Source organism: Adelges cooleyi, unplaced genomic scaffold (assembly GCF_023614345.1).
Source record: "Adelges cooleyi isolate 19-005CV unplaced genomic scaffold, UGA_ACOO_1.1 ACOO_flye_CR_arks_rails_tigmint_CR_PRNA_53, whole genome shotgun sequence".
Classification (NCBI taxonomy): domain Eukaryota; kingdom Metazoa; phylum Arthropoda; class Insecta; order Hemiptera; family Adelgidae; genus Adelges; species Adelges cooleyi.
Window position 1 is genome coordinate 1 of NW_026096219.1, and position 19,141 is coordinate 19,141.

Consider the following 19,141-nt stretch of genomic DNA (forward strand, 5'->3'; position numbering starts at 1 on the left):
ACATACAGGTTATATTACATTATCAACTAATAAGGGTTATCAGTGAAACAATAACACAGTTAACACTTATTAGCGACTATTATAATAATATGAGTATGTATAAATGGTGTGGTTACCAAATACCGTACTAATTTTGATGGGTATTAAATGTTAAGTACAAATTGGAAATTAGCATTAATTATATAAAAAAAGTCATAAATAAATAGATGCCAATTAAACATATTTAAGGAGACTTTTCATCCAAATTTCAATTTCAGCTATAATTATTTACGACACAGCAAGCAATGCAATACAATATCGTTTATATCGACCATTGTTTTCTCATTATTATTTTTTAAAACACATGTTTCTGCAATCCAACGAAAACAAGATGAACAGTTCGCCCAATTAGTATAAACACATTTCGATTCAAAGTGGTTGTCCGAATGCCGACCGCAGTATAGACACACACGTTCGTCATGTCGTCAGAGTTTTCTAACAGAAAGCTCTTCAAAAAGTCTCTATACGCGGAAGGTTCGAATTTCAAATCGTATTGTTTTCCACTCATATAACTAAATGCATAACAAATAATAAACACGCCACAGTTATATACATCGTTTTGTGTTGGCACGTTTTCTAACGAATCGTTAACTAATTTGATATCCGATAACGTACGTTTGCTATCGCAAACGAAATTTGAATTCAACGCGTGTTTTACAGTCTTAAAACGTTGAGTTGGTAGACGACTATTTTCCTCGAAAGGGAGGGGATCCATAATTAAACACGTCCCTTTTCCGACGTTTACAATTACGACAATCCAATGTTTGCCAACTTGCCAAGGCATAATGATGACACTGTTGTTATTCACAGTAATTATTTCGTTACTTTTTTCGCCATAGTCTCTTGTCTCCATTAGTTTCGTTACTTTATTACAAGGCAAGACAAGCGTATTTGTGTTTGCTAGCCTTATCGCATAGGTCGCCAAACAGATATCAAAAACGAAATTAGACACCCAAGCTTGTCCGCTCAACGTATCGAATTCCCGGAACTCTTAGTCGTTTAACAAGCCAGTATTATTTTCGTTTTTTAAAATAAAACTATATTTTCCGATATCGTTACTTTTATTACCAGCCAAAGTAATTTTCCGGTAATGCGTCAAGTCTTTCGGTAAACCGTTGGGATATAGTTCTTTTTCGGGAATGTCGTCAGTAACTACCGGTCGATTACAAGGAGTTCCTGTTGTCATCGACGCTGACTTTTTATCAATTTTAAATGATTGACCATTTTCATCCAATAATGACGGAAAACTATTTTGTTCCTCGTTTTCAGCTACGTTTACAACTATACCTATTATCTTTATTCAACGTAGCAGTAGCGCTATCGAGCTTAAGACTTTCTAACTGGAATGGGCGGAACAATTTGGATTGCAAATGTCTCTGTTGTTTTTCGTTTTTTTCCCCATTCTTCGACAGCGTCCATATGAGTTTCATCGACTGATCCTACTTTGAGTCTTTTAAAACTCTTATTAATCTGTCCGTTGTCAACATTATGCAGTTTATCACCCAATTTGTTAACTGGACGAGTCAACCTTTTTTTCCTTATATTTAAATTTACTTGTTTACACACGGTTTCTACGTGCTCTCGCAAAGCGTGTACAAATCTTCCGCATTTCTCTCTAGAATGAGGCAACATATCATATTGCTTTACTGTTTTAAACCAAGATTCTACTGTCGCATTACTCATTCGTACTTCTACACCGTTGTTAAGTTTGTAATTAACAACAGGAGCCCATAGTGGTGTAAACGGTATACAATTTTCTAGAAAATCTCGTAAATAGGCCTTATCAAAATAATCGTTTTTTTCCAACCCGTCTTCGGATATTTCGGCCGAAATATCGGTTTCAACCATGTTTTTTAAGTTAAGAAACCTATTATACATCTTCGACTTTTTCGTTTCAGACTGGTATAATTTTTGGTGTATATCATCTCTAAAACCTTCATCCCCGTCTTTATTTTCCTCTTTAAATTCTCGGTATTTTGTTTTACAATCGTTTTGCAAACAACTTGGAGCGAAATTTAGCTCTTTAGTTTTAAAAGGCGACAACAATACGGTTGTAAATAATTTAAACCATAGTTCAATATCAATAATACTTGTGATGTTGAACACTAGACGTATCCAATTAATTACTGCGTTAGCTCGTTTTTTCCTATTCACTCGAGTGTGATTACCGCTCGTTTGAAAATTACCGTGAACATGATCAACTATTATCTTTGTATAATGGTTGGCGCACACATTTATAATTGTAATTCTGGGACCACTAAGTCGTCCTACGTTTTCATGTAATATGTTGTAACACCAATTCAGGTAATCAAATGTAGACGTAAAGCCGTTAAAGCCAATGCAAAGCGCGTGCATTTGGGCATAGCTAATGTCTGTCACTATATTGGTGAATATAGGCCAACTAGTTTTGTTTTTCAACGCAAAAGCTTTAAAAGCACACAGCCACTGTGAAATAGCACAAACGTCATGCGCCGAACTCGCCATTTCCGGAATGGGGCAATTATTCACCTTAGAATTACAAGGTAATTCGAAAGACGTGACCAAAGCGTAATATAACACTCTTTTATTATTAGTGTCTACGTCAGCTTTCCGTACAACCGTGCCGGTAGCGTCCAAAAAGCCAGTTACAGGTTTACGCGTATCCAGTGTTTTCAATAAATCTAACTGTTCTGTACTATAAACATGAACGTACGCCGGTAACCCGACATGATGCAAACAATTAATATTTTTATCAGAATACATTGACAAAAAGGTCTTCCAAATCGTCTCGTGCATAGTCGTTTGCCATTAACGATTCTGACCTGATTTTCCTTACAACGTCACCGGATTTAATGTCTTGTAAGTTCCCACGTTCTATTTGGGCCGTCGAAGCGTTCTCAATAGCTTCAGAAGTATGTACAAAAGCTTTGGTTTTAATTAAGCTCTCTCGAAATAAATCTCGTTGCACGCCTTTGACGTGACATGTTAGGCCAGACGCGGGATCATGGTTGAAATTATTATTAGAACTGTACACATGAACAACAGTTTCACGTAGTCCAGGCACGCATTTCCGTTTAAACGTTTTACAACCCGAATGTTTACAATACATATAAGCAATGCAATGCGATTTACCGGGGTTCACCGATTTCGTAGCCAGAACACGTGTGTTATTAACTGTTCTTATGAGCTTCCTAATAATACTTGCATACCTGTTTCCTATCACTTTGATATCGCCTTTGCTATTAAAGCCACTAATGAGCGACCACTGCTATTGCGGAATTACAAATTGACCCTCGTACACATCGACTTTATTAAAAGTGAGTATAGGATTAACACAGTTTTCCGAATACAGGTTTTTTGAGTTCATGGGTAGAACGACTCCAGGTTTAACAGGAGTTTTTTTTTCTAATACATTTTTCGGATGGTGTCGGCACTTTATCATAATTTTTTTTAATTTGTTTTACCGGGGTGACATCATTATCACCAGCTGTTCTCTTATAATTTGTTACAGGAGTACTATGAATAATAGCTCCATCAGTAATATCAATAAACGGTTTTTGGGGCGTTATCATAATAGATATTTCGTTTTTGGGTACTACCGTTTGATAGCCGCTGTTAACAGATTTCTCCGGCGTAACATCGTTTAGACCAGATTTATTTACCGAACTACTATCGGTGATATCGTTCTCGTCAAAAGATGATAAAGTAATGTCAGGTGTTGATTTAGCCATATCTAAATTGTCTAACACTACAAATTCTATTTCATTTCTGTAATTACTAACAAAACTAGAAATGTCTTTTGAACTTTTCTCACCGGTACTTTTATCGTTAGACTTATTCATTTCCTCAGTTTTAATACTAATAGAAATGTCGAACGATTTAAGACATTTTCTGTGTACAGACTTTTTGTTACTGTAATCAAGTTTGACTTTTAACTGTCTACAAATATCGTCAACCACAGGACCATCGAAATTTTTTAAATCGGTCGATGAAAAATTGGACGTTTCCAATATATTCTTTAGTTTAAAGGTCACACTTTCATCAAACGAGCAGCAACAATCGTTGCTGATATCAGCATTATTATTTATACGTTTTCTAAGAGATGAATTTTCATTTCGCAAATGCTTAACTACAAGTCTTTTTAAGTTCTTATCATTGTTTTTTTTTTTAAAAACCGTACTACAAATGCCATTAACACGATGCTATGCGACGCTGACACGTCGTTAAAATCTAACTTTGCATATTCAGTACGCACATACTGAGCGACCTCATTAATTTTACTATTAAAACTCATGTTTAAAAAATGTTTCAATTCGTTTTGAGTTCAGACAACGTAAATGTCAAACTAAAGAGAAGTAGACAGCACTCCTCTTTTAAAATTATGTATTCAAGCAACGTAAATGCCAAACCACAGAGTAAACGTTAACTACTCTTTTACAAATATCTTATGCGTAAGCAACGTAAATGCAGCACAAGAGAGTAAACGTTAACTACTCTTTAAAAATATCTTATGCGTAAGCAACGTAAATGCAGCACAAGAGAGTAAACGGTAACTACTCTTTTACAAATATCTTATGCGTAAGCAACGTAAATGCAGCACAAGAGAGTAAACGTTAACTACTCAAACCTACAAAAAAATAAAAACAAAATAAATACAAATTAATAGAAAAAAAAAATTACAACTGGTAAAAAAAAACAAAAAAAAAATAAACACTTGTTTGTTTAAAAAATCTCAAAAGAAAAAATCAGTTAAATAAAACACTTCAAATAATTAAAATAATTGTATTAATAAAAGTATATAAAGTTAAAAGTATTGTAATTAAGTTGTATAATTCACAGTCAGTATAATTCACAGTATCACTTAATATGAAACTTTGATCTGCAACAAATTTACAAAAAACTACATTAGCACATTAATAGTAATAAAATTAGGTACATGAAGTATTTATAAAATACATTAGTAGACTAAGGGGTTTTGAAGCTGTGTAAGAAAATTCATTATAATTATAGCGAATTTCCAAAATTGACAACAGCAAAACAATTCAGTTTTCAGTAAAAATCAATACATAAAATTGACATAATACTAACCTAAACAATTAGTATTTTTGAAAGGAGTGACATTTTTAAAACCTTAAATAATGACCTTAAATTGAAAATATTGCCGTTGAAACCAATTACTTATTTTAATATCTAAATATTTTTTTCCCTAACCCATGTTAAACAATAGTTTGGTTCACCGTGGGACATCAGTTGAATTAAATATTGTTAAACTTACTTAAAAAAATATCCAGTGCGATGAAAAACAAAAACCTGGAAAAAATAAAGTAACATTAAATTAAAACTAAAAATTATAATAATTATTATAATTTGATATAAATAATTAAATAATAATTTAGATTATCATTGTTTTAGATGATTATGAATACACATTAGTAAACGAAACTTAGGCTTATATTTACAACAAACATTAGAAAACACACAACATTTAACGCACATTTTTTTGTCTATAACAATATAGTAAAACAATAATTTATTTTATTATTTCATGATTTATATTTGTATTGTATAAATTATTTTTTAACGGCGCGAGAATAATATGCAGATCATAAAAATATAAAACATACGCCTCACTTTGGCATTTTGCTCACCGCTACAATTATTCTTTGATTTATCTTCTATTTTCTTCTGTTTTCTCCTTTTTCTTCCTAAACAAGTAATCACATTTGTAAATTTTAATTACATACAAAATAATTATTGTCACATTTCTTATATTTATAATACAATAAACAAAAAGTTTGGTGAGTTTAAATTAGTTAGAAATATCCAAAAATTTAAACATTTGAGAGTTAAATCATACATGACAGTAATTGGGGCTTGGGGGTCGCAAATTTGTTAAATAAATGTCATACACAAATACAATTTATAAGAATGCTCATAAAATATTCATGAGGGGTTGTCAAAAAAAAAAAACAAAAAAAATGTCGACTTCCAAACTTTTAATTGACGACTAAAATGTTTGGGTAAATTAGTAATAATCAAAAAAAAAAGTATAAAGCGTAATTAAAAAACAAATCGAAATTTGAAAAAATCAAGTTTATAGCTTCTAGGAAAACACAAAACCAAAAAAAAATGGAAAATTAATGAATCAAAAAGAGTATAGTATAATGTATCAGAATAAAAAAAAATGTTTTGAATTTTTGACTGTAAATGTTTTAAGTACTTAATTAAAAAGAACCCAGGTTTAAATATTATTTAAGTGCTTAAGTAAAAAACATTACTTTATTAAGTGGGGGGGGGGGGTAAAGTTAATTCGTGCAAAAAACGGTGAATTTTTGTGAATTTTTTTTGACGACACAGTTAGAATCTATTAATTAAAACTAATGGTACATTAAAGTATAACATTCGAAGAATATTGTGTAATATTTTCATGTAGAAATATTACAAAAATCGGCTAATTTGTTATTGTAAAATAAAAAATATTAACAAATTTGAAAAAAAATCTCCAGCGTTACCTCGTAAGTTGTGTACAGAAATAGTGTTCAAAATTTCAAAAGGATCGGTGTAGTAGTTTTGAAGTTACGAGAGTCACCGACTTTGAAAACGTGAGTTGTGGGAAAAACGCTTTAAAGTTTACGATAGTGCGCTCGGGCCGGGCAGCTATAAAATTCCGACAACTCATAACGTCGTCAATTTTGTTCCGATCGACTTGAAATTTTGACACAATATTCTTGAGATATAATGCATTCAGTTTACAGTAAAAAAAAAAATGTAATACCTTACCCCCCCCCCCCCTAAATGGACGGCTCCTTTTGGATGGCGGTGGCGGTGGTTTCTTCCTCGGCGGCTAGGGGACGTGGGTCCTCGGCCGTCTCTTTGGCGGCAGCGGCGGCTGCAGCGGGTTTTGCCCCTTCAGCAGGGGTAGGAGGGGTCTTTTGAGTACCCCCCGTCCTGCCCCTTCTTCTTGGGGCATTCCGCTGCCCGGTGGCCTCTGACCGTTGCACAGATTACAACCGGAAATATATTATAAGGTTAGTTGAGGTTATACATAATATGAGAAAATCGGTTAACCGATATATAGTAACAACTTACGCCCTCGAAAGGCTTTCGGGACACCAGTGCCGCCGCCGCCTCTTTTTCTACCACGACCTCCCCTTCCGCCACCACCGCCACGCCGACCCTCGTACGTGTGGAATATAAAATTGACCATCTGTCAACATAAATACGTGTAAAATTTAATATAACTTCCAAGTTATATTTCATTTTCATAACAATTGTTCGCGTTGCCCAAAACATAAATAATAAAAAAATTGTTTTTTAAAAAGCTGAGAAAATTGTACAAATGTGTGTAAGTTTCAAAATGAGTACTCTCAAAAAATGCTTAAAAATTAGGGGAAAATTTGAAAAAATTACTGGGAAAAATAATTGAAATTAGTTCAAATAATTACATAGTTTATTAACAAATACGAGCTGAACAGAATTTAACATTTGTTCTCACCGCTATTTGAAACTTATTTTATCGAAAGACTAATGCAAAGTATGTAGTTTTTTGTTATTTGTTGCTTTGGAAATAAATTTATGACATAACTGCATGGATGACCGAATTCGGCACAAAAAACTGACCCATTTTGATGTAAAGTACCTTCATCTAGCGTTAAAATTGTGAATTGTAGATGAACAATAAACAACTGAAAATATTATCACCGCGTCGGGTAAAAACAATTTCTTTCATGCTATCATAACAAAAAATTGAAACTACCGAATTTAAAAAAAAAAAAAAATACCACCTTGTAGGGAATTTTGTGGAGAATATTTTAAAAGTAAGAACAGTTTTTTAAGTATAATCGTTTTTGAAATACAACAAAAACTTATTGTGTGCCCAATATGGGACAACATGCATAAAAAGTTATTATAATTTGTTACTTATATTATTAAAAAAAAAAAAAATTTGATAATTACACAAATCATGTTTTTTAATTATCTTATATAATATATATATATCACAAATAAATGTCAGTAATAAAAAAAAAATGCCAAAAAATAAATACCAATTATGACAACATTTGTTTTGAGTGCATATTGTTCCAGATATGGCACAAACAAAACTTGTGTTTTTTAATGCATGATAAGTGCCATAAGTGGCACAAACATACATTTGGTGCGCGTTGTGCCATATTAGGCACGAATTAAACTAAAATAATAACTGGGAAAAATAACCAAAATAATGAAATTATTTGTTCTCACCGCTATTTGAAACTTATTTTATCGAAAGACTAATGCAAAGTATGTATTTTAGATAACTTACGTTTTGAAGCCGTCCAATTCCGTCCAATTCCGTGCACCTTCTGCACTCTACTGAAAGAAGAAACGACTCGAGTCCGCTACTAACTTAACCAAACTTTTACCACCGGCGACCAAACCGGCTTCTTATCGCAATTTAATAATATAAGGTTTCCACGATAGTATCTAGTCGTTTAGTGAACTACATAAATTATTTTATTACTTATTATCCATTTAGTTATATCAAAATGTAGCTACAGGTTATTATTGTTACTACAACATTATCGGGATTAAAAGCGGGCGGGTTTTTGAAATTTGAGAAATTAAAATAGGGTTTAAACATAGTTTTAATTGGCATATTAATAATCGATTCTACAAATAGTATAACATAACAACAACTACAACATAGTATATTTTCTCAAAGTTTATTTTCTTATTTTGTTGTTATAAGATGTATTTGTTATTCAAGCGCACGTATAGGTTGAATCAAGCCTAAGATAAATTAAAAATATTGACTTAAGCATTTTGGAAATTCCATTGCGGCCGCCGCGCCGTGTCACACGTGTCAAGAGATAAAATAAATATAATTCGTATACTTTTCGTTGGACGGGCTTTGTTTTCTTAATATTTCTATTTTAAAACCAGATTTTGGAAAAATTTTGGACACAATATACGGTTACCGTTTTCAATTATTACCCTTGGTTTGAGCGAAAAATACAACGTTATTATTACTTTAAAAACGTTTTTTGATGGAGCTAAAATAACTGCTTTTGAAGTGAGCAGCCCAAGGGCTTACCACATAAAAGTTAGAATAAGAATGAACAAAGTATGAAACTTTATTAAACAATGGCACTTTGAACTATATATTTTGTTTGATATAAAGTACGCTTTACGGGAAAATGCCGATTTCCTACCAAATCGACGAACCCGTCCAAAATTCTAAATAACTTATATTGAAATATATAATGTAATATATTATATTACATATTTTATTATGCAATATTATTTACACTGTATTACGTACTAAGTTTATATTGCTTATTTTTGTTTTAAATTTATAATAAAAAAATGTTTATTTAATTATTTATTTATAGAAAAATGTATTAAGACATTGGGAAGCGCAATATATAATTAAAAATTTAATTTTACATTTATTTTGTAAACAACGTAAAATAACTATTCATAAATTGCAAAAATAAATCAACTGAGCGGGCATAGAACTGTGTAGACCATTCACGCTCAACATATCGCAGAAGGCGTTTACGCCAGTTATATGCACAGTGATGGTATCAAATTCCAGCCTTTATGAATAGCTCTGTAGGTTCAAAGCTCTTATATTAAAACATTGAAAAAAAAAATAAGATTACCAAACGAAAATATTAAACTAACGCTAGATGGCGTGCACAGCTCTTTATTTAAAATACAACACAACCGTAAAAAATAATATAACATAGCAAAGGTTAAACTATAGCATATACATTTACACAATGATAATACAAAAATATATTCCTCATTATTGCGGCAATATGAGCATAACATAAATTTTAAATGTTATGCAATTTTATGTAATATTTATTCACTACAAAGTAACCAAAAGAGAGGTGCACATCTTGGTACAAGTACCACGTTAAGGTGGAACAAACATGCATAAAAAACACGCATAATCACCACCACTTATATTCGCCGCTCTTATAAAGTAAGTTTATTAAACTTAATTTATAGAGTTGGTTTGATGTTATTCGCAAACCAATTTTTGACACATCTTTGACACCATTGAAACATTAATGGATAACGCCGGCGGCAGTGGGCCGCTTTTTTATTGCTGGGTTGGGTTCGGCGGCTTCTGGTGGCCGCAAGACCCCCGGTGCCAACTTTTTTCATAGAGACGAATTTTTAGACATTTCAGTAAGCTTTCGATTATACCAATCGAAAGCTTACTGAAATACCAACTGATTATACCAATCAAATTGAGGGGACCTCTTCCGGAACGTTGTCAAAAATTGACATAACTGCCGTCGGTTTCGGTCGGCGGTCGGCCGCTTTTTTATTGCCGGGTTGGGTTTGGCGGCCGCAAAACCCCAAGTGCCATTTTTTTTTCAAGTTAAATAATATACTCTTACTGTTTTGTCTATAATTGGAATATATTTTAATTAATTAAGTCGATATCGTATAATAATATAATCGTCGGTGTATGGGGATGTATATGGACTGCCCCTTAGAATATCAAGTGTATTGGCAACACAACATACACCAACGCCATGACACTTTCTGTTATCAAATATTGCTGGCTCGTTTATGGCTAACTTCACACACGTGAAATATTGATAGTAAAATCAAATGTATACAATTTATAATTTAAAAAATTTGGATAAATTAACATTTTTATGAAAAAAAATGTGCAAGTAATAATTACCAAATTAAGTGAGCTGATGATTGATTTTTAAAAAAAGCTCGAGTCAGATGAGATGTTTCCGACGACAATATGTAAACAGAAAAACACCCGATATAGCTTGATAAAAGCCAAGTCGCACTGGGTAATATCAATATTTTTAAAACTCATAGTACTAAATAAAAGGTAGGTAGGCCTCATATACAATATATATATATATATAGTATATTTTCATCATTCAATGCAGTTATTTTTGTGTTCTTTAGACAGTTAATTATAAAAGGAAAACATATTTTGTTCATTAATAATACTTCCGTCAACCGTCAAAAGTGCATTGTTTAGGTACAACGAATTGTGTTATAATATGTTCTCAATTATTCTTATATATTCTTCGTTGATATGTTAAGCAGCAAAGAAAAAACGAATTCCATGAACGACGTTCCATTAAATACTATTCCAATTCATTGGCATTATTAATAGTAGAAACTTCCTTTTTCCAATGTGTGTAGAACGAATCAATTATCACTTGTGAGTCTGACCAAAAAAAGTGTACAAAATATGAATATTGTAGACATTAGAGTAAATGTTAGACATTATACAAGTATTAATCATATTAAAATATTGTCCAACCCGATTAGAATCATTCTAGGGATACCTACTCTCGCAGAACCCCGTCGTGCTGTTAACTGGATAATGTCAGACTGGGGTTAGATTCACATTGTGTGTATATGTTTCTGGCCAATTCGATTTCTGTTTGCAAAAGCTATGGACCAAGTGGTATAGTATAAGAACTTAGTTCCAATGCCCCCCAATCCTCAGAATATTGTTTAGTATTATTTAAACACACAACAATTTTTCCATCTAATTAATTCATTAGTGCGGTACTAACATTGGACATTTCTACATAACCTACAATCTAATTGTTTTAATATAATTTTGAATAGATAATGAATGTACCCACTTTCAAAAGTCTCATAAATCGATGGAATTGATCCTTGTTTTGATTTGGCTTAACTTTTTTCAATTCAACTATTTTGGGAGGAAAAGTTTATCCATGAGCCGCTGATGCACTGCAAGATCCAACAATAGCAGAATCAACACATACGATGCAATCCTACGTCGGTGTACGAAGAATTATTTCACGATGATTTTAAACAACAAAATTAAATAAACCAACGCTCCAGAGCACATCATCTTATATTGTGCGTTATAATTTTTACGTTATGCGTTCACTATTAAAGTGGGCGATATGAAATGCTCATACGGTACATTTTTTTTATACGTAACTGTGTTAAAACGATAAATGGCCTATACGCAGCCGTTCTACGGTCAGGTTATTATTGGGTATTTTAAAAATTGGATTTTGATTGGCCAAGTAATTGTTGTTGGGTATTGGAATGGGCCTAGTAAAGCCCGTTGATTTGTATGATGTGATTTATCTGTGTTATTTGTACATACAAATAAATTGAAATCTTATTCGAATGTGTTACACTGAAAGGTGTTATATTTTTGTAAAGTTCTTTATAAATTGTTGGTTATTGCGCGTATTGCATAAAAACAAATCTATGAACCCGTAAACAAATTCATGAATGCAAACACGCATAATTAACGGTCAACCGCAACCCAGGTAAACAAAATTAAAAAACAACGCAAATGCACAACACTGCTGGCTGAAAACGCAATAAACGGAAAAAAAAAAACCCTGGGATTTGTTTGTTTATAGAAAAAACAACAAATAGTTAAAACAAGATGTTGGCAAAATTCCTAGTAAATACAATAATTTACATTAATATTTAACTCGCCGCACGCAAAACAAAAATGTCTCGACACCCGGACGAACTACGATGCCAACAAGAGAACATGATGAACGCTCTGAAGGAATTCCAAAAGAAAAACAACAATGCGCCGACGACGGACGCCTGCTGCCGGCCGAAACCCGTGCCCGCCGCCGGTCTCGGCAGCCACTCGCAGTGTTGTAGGCCGTCGGCAGTGTCGCCGGTAGTGGCGTGCCAACCGCCGGCGGCCAAAGTCGCCACAGCAGCCACCGCCAACGACGACTATTGCGCCGAAACCGTTCGACGATCGGCGATTCCGAAATACGTTAAAGTAAGCGTTCTCCAAATGTGGTATCGATACGTGTATCTCCCCGTACATCTAGATCGAAACTGCTGCAGCGACTCGCAAAAAACAACTTTCTTTCAGAAATTCCAAAAAAAACTAATTTTCAAGTTAAATTACTTTGACTATATGAGTTAAATTAAATTACTTAATTTAAACTTTAACCGTTAATATTAATAAAACAGTTTTGTACAATAAACACCGCATGTGCACTGCGCTTCATGTCCGAGCTGAAACTAAGGTTTTAAACTGTTTTGGCAGTTAGGTAGGATTATGGGATTAGTCGTTTTTACAAAAAGTACCTACAGCGCCATTTCTTTTCCTTGTTTTCAAAGATCACTATTGAACTAGTGTGAAAACGTAGGTATGTACTGTGTTTAGTTAACTTAATAGATTTAGCTTCAGATTTAGGAGCTTAACACATAATCTTGTTCCTACATTTTTAATGGCACTAATTGGCGTAACTAATTTCGTTATCAAATCGTTGTCAAATGTATTCGTATCATCATCGTAGGGTACTTCTTCATCTGAGTTATTTATCGCTGACATGAACATCAAACCTAATATTGACTTAATTTAATCTATACGGTAAATCTGGCGTAGGTCTCTATTCACTTCACCAACCAATAACATTAAAATCCAGCAATTCATTCCTTCCCAAAAGTTGGGGATAACTAAATCCTTGCAACTGCAACTCTTGCAGACGTTAAATGTGAAATCACCACCTTCAGTCTTCTTTTGTGTATCGAGTCAGAATTCGCATCTACTGATGTGCATATATCGAAGATTGACGTTATGATCAAATCTCTTACTGTAAAATGAAAAGATTTTAGAAAACTTTTCTCCTTCTAATAGCCTTAGTCGCCCAATCATTCTCGTTCTCTCCTCCCCGCTAATTACGTCTCCATCAACGTGTTACCAATAATTCATCTTGCAGCTCCTAGTAAGGTAGCTTCATATGGTCCATGAATAACGGTGTAGCTTATAATCTGATTTGCCGCAAATATCACAACACGCACACGGGGTACACACCATCAGTTTTTCTATTGTATGTGCTCAATTTAATTTGATGAAATTATTATCTCGTCGTCGACGAACGCATCATTTATATCGACATACCGATACTGTGTGCCTTATGGATCCACTCTTCGATCCACGTTTCATTCCACTTCCATTTTTGGCTTTATCTGCGTATGATATCCGTGGCATGTTGCAGAGACGAGCCTTGCTGAATTTAAATGACTATCTGCTGTGCTGTCGCGAATGTAGACATTGCGCAGTGGCGTCGTTCTGTTATTGATGATAAATCGCGTCCTTTACAAGAGATACCATCGACGGGGGTGCATGTACCTGTAATAAACTCTTACTAAAATAGTTTGGAAAGTAATCGAGATAAATTTAAATTTTGTTTTGTGTTGGTCGATGCAACTTACTTCGTTTGTGGAATCCGAATATGTACAACAAATAACTAAAAATATCCACCTATTGAGCTGTTACAGTTTTGATCTAGGCGGTATTATATTGATAGTATTTGTAACCGGCCACGGGAATTACGAGACGACGGTTATTTGTTTTGAAAAAGTTAAAATAACGTTGTCGATTGTTTTTTATATTTATTTTTTGACATTTTCATGTCTTAGCTCTGGCACATAACAGAAAAAAACGTTAGGACACGGAGATGGGGTTGGGGGTGGGAATGGGGTAGGTAAGAGATAAGGGGCGAAATTTATTTGGTACTTCAACGAGACATGAAAATGCTCTTTCGTGGTTGCAGACTTGGCTGAAAAACGATTTTAACGTAGTTTTCTTTTTCATTTGTTACATAATATATTAATATATATATATATATATATATATATATATATATATATATATATAATAATTTCCACATCGTGTAAACAGATTCAAGAGTGCGCCTGTGTCAAGTTCAACGGACTGCAGGACTCGTGCCAGCATTCGGCGTGCCGGCCCAGGGTCGGCTGTTTCGATATACCGTTTCCGACGTGTCCGCCCGCTTGCGAATGGAAACGCCAATACGGGAACATCAGGTACGACACTAAACACGCAAGCGGCTGTTGAGAGTCGGCGAATACAATCGTTTTTATATGTACAACATATATTTCGTTTAATTTTTATTTGCAAATAAAAACAAAAAAAACAGAAATATTGAACGTAACGTTTGTGTTATTGAACGCGGGGAGGAGTTTGATCTACGACGAAGAAGCACACTGAGCTCGATATAATATGTGGAACGCCGCGTATTCAATTTGAAAAGTGTTGTTGCCACCTGGGGGGCAACTGCCATTTTGTGTACCAATTTAATGGAAACTAAAAATGCTACGTTACTTTTCCGTGATAATTTTAATTGAGAAATGTATCTGGAAAATTTTAATCGACGATATAAATGTAATAATGAACTAAATATTATATAGAAGAAAATCATGTCGTTACACTGATAAAGACAATATCGTTGTATAAAGGTTTCGGCAATTTTCACCAAGTTAATAAATGATAATATCGCGCGCGCACTATCAGGTACTTAGTATTTTTCCCTTTATTTTGTCGATATCGTTGGTGTTTGTTAGTGTTTGTATCGATTTGTTCTCTAGTTTTATGTTTTATATTTTCAATGACTCTGCTGCTCTCTGGCACATCACCGAAAAAAGCGTTAGTCACCGAAAAAGCGTTACGCTGGTATCTGATAAAAAAAAAATTAAAAACCATAAGAGGATAGGATAAGAAAACTAACGAAAGTTTTATATCAAGTTAACAAAGTTTTATTATAAAGTTATATTATACAAAGTTTTATTATAATTTAGTTTTGTACGACGTTCATCGTTTAAATTCTAACTAAATTATGAATTCATGTTATTTTTAATAACATAATAATAGTATTTCAGTTTATATTGACATTATCAAACGTTGCAAGCGATAAGTACAACATAATGTATACTAAGACATAATTTACATTATAATTGGGCTACCGCCCGTTTAAATAAATAAACAATATTAATAATAATGACGCGCTCACAAACTTCGATATTTTACCGATTATACATTTCTGTTGTTTATTGAATATACAATTGAATTCTATACTATGAATATTTATTTTATTTTCAATAATACCGGTGTAAACAATTAATAGTTTTTATTTTGAATTACAATTTTAAAAAACAAGTTGTTCTACCTATTTACTTGTTAATCGACTACGATTTGTTGTAACGATTTGACCACTTTTGAAAAAATATACGGTGACTTGGAACCGAAGTGTGACTTGTAAAGTCTCTTAATAATCATCAATAATAAAAAGTGTGGGATATAATATTATCATTATCTTGTCATTGCATCATTTCAAAGGATCTCGAGTACCTACGTGGAAATGGGTCGTTCTTGAAGATACTTGTCAACTTGTACATAATATTGTTGAACCTGTCGGTCAGATTCAGTGATTGAATGACATCTTTTCAACTCCAATATCGAATTCGTGGCAAATAGAGTTCCTAATATATTATATGTCGTCTGATTGAGTTGTTATAGAAGAATTATCATTTTGAGTAGAGCTGTGTTCCGTAAGATAATTTACGATATTTTACGATAACTATTATTCCTTTATTTATTATGGCTAGTTTTTTGTATTATCAAGCACCTGATGGTTTTAGCACCTCATTTTACGATTAAAGCAGCTGTACCTAGTAGTGGCTATATTTAAAAGTAGAACCGGTATGATTGTGCACAAATGGTATGGGGACATTTCCGGTAAGGAGGCTCTGTGGAATTTATACTTAGAAAATTATTATTTAATCTTCTAACACACAATCTTCTATTTCTATCTCAGATATGAAATAATTAATCGCTATCCACTCGCGACCCACTTCCAATACAACAACCGTCGGTTTCTTGTTCTAAGATTTGTGATTGTAGACGCGCCGCTCTACACGATTGGCATAAGAAACACGACATCCTCGTTAGGTGCCTGCTTGGTACTCAATGTATGAGTGGTTGTTGTCCTTTAAGGCTCTAAATAAGATTTCAATGTATTCTCTTTAATTCAGTTAGATAGTGTTCATCAACACGATAATGTCAAAATTAATATAATTGCTTCATAACATGAAGTATTTTGGACAGTAAAATTATTTCTCCAAACATTTCGCCGAGTACACCTTAAAGCATTTATATCGGGAATTTGCATTAACATTTATTTTTTTCCAAAGTCGTGTCCGTATAATCCTTTGGTTTTTACTAGTCTCTAAATTCTTATAAATAGATATCTACAAATATTGTTGAATTCTTTTAAGATTTCTTTTTTAATCCTACGTGTTAAAACTGCTATAGTGGTATTTTTACATTTAATGGTAAATTTAGTTTTAAGTATTTCAAGTTGAAAATATTTTCTAGAGTAGCTTCTTTTAATAATCATCGTCTATTCGTCTTTGTCGTGTAGTCTCAAATACCTTTAAGTAACTTTTGTTGTACCTTCTTTTGTCATTTGTCTTTTCTAATTTTATGATCATTATTTTTTTAAACTTTTTTTTAGCAAGAGTGCTTTGATGTTATGTCCGAATTACTGTAAATCTTCCGCCACTGTCAGCGACTGTACAAATCACTTATTCTACTTCATAGAATAGGTCTTATTATATTTCATAATATTATAATTCTATGGTACCCTAGGAAATACATACTTTATTATTGTTTACAAACAAACCAGACATATTCAAAAAATTTTTTTTTTTGGTGTTTCCGGCCTTTAAGACTCATCCCGTACAACAAATATTCCTCCACCTCTCTCTCTCTCTGTCTTCTGCTATTTTCTTCCAGTTTGCTCTTGGATCTACTGTATTGACGTCTCTCTTCACGCAATCTACCCTTCTAAGGCGCGGTCTGCCTAGCGGCGGTCTTTTTCCTATCGGCTATTGAAAAAATGAAAACATTTCATGTAACGACTGTAGGCGTCATTACTTCACTTTTGAGAGGAGACCATGCGTGTTTCTTGCGGACATCATACCCTCAGATAGACCATTTGTTCTGGTGAAGCACCGCGGTGGCAAATGCGGTTCTAAGGTAAGGATATGTCATCACCTCGTCAGAGTTGCGGTACACGGCGCCTGTGTCTATACGAGAGAATTCCATTGTGGGGTCGCGTCGCGCAACAGTGCGCCAAAATATTCGCCGACGGTCTGAACAGTCCAGCAGAAGCAGTTTAATTGTTGTAACAAAAATACACGCCTGCTGTCTTAGTTAAATACTAAAAATGTCGTATTCTAACGCATCTACAAATATAAAATAGCAACTACTTGAAATATAAAGGTGTTGATAAAATTGTCAAATTATGTTGTGGATTTATTTTTCCATCGTCCTGCAGCAACACTACAGCCTTGCCGATCGATGGCCCGCCCGATTATTCTCCTTTCCCATGTCCATTTGCTCGTTGTAGTCGTACCCGAAGAATTATAAGCGGTGCTCAAAAATGAAAATGCTATGGAGAGAGAGCGTACGCGGGTCGTTGGACACAAATTTCCCCACTGCATTATTCAATATTTGTTTGTTATATTTTAATAGGTTGATATCGTAAAATGGTTTTTAAATTCAATATAATTTTTTTTACAAATGTTCTGACAATCTATTAATTATAATTTATATTAAAAAAACCTATTTTCAAAATTAATATAAATTAGCTCTAACGCACATATTTGAGACTATATATTGAGACGGACTGACAAACAGTCCGGAAGGTTAACACGTCAATAAATCATCAATAAGGAGGCGAAATAAGAAATAAAATTATTTTGTGTGCGAGCGAGTACTACAAGTCGTTTTTCTGTACGAATAACACATCGAATCCCGGCGCGCTTAGTATCAGCAGATAGGGCGTGACTCGGCGATTACAACGAGGGGTCGTTAAAAAAAAATATTTATAATTAATATGTAACGTCGTATATCGATATATATATTCACTATTATATTATAGCATATAATTTATTTTTTTAATTTTGTGGGGGCTTTAAATTTAAGTGTGGGGGCCGCCTTAATTGCTGCTCCGGTGGTGCTGAACAATCGATCGGTCTCATCCGTCCTTACAGCACGGGTCTGGTTTTTTCGGCAGCGTCACGCAGCCCTTGCAGCCCAAACACTGTTTGTCCATGTAATGTTTCCTGGTCAGCGGATGTTCCGTGGGCATGTTGAAGCACTCTCCCATGCACGTGACATGGTGGTCCGGCATGCACTGTATACCGCCGCGGCACCTGCGGCTTTTCTCGTATTTCCACGAGTTGCACTCGGCGTACGCGGGATGCGGGCACAGCTGAATGCACCTCGGCCGCCTAGGGTCGGCCACCGGTATGT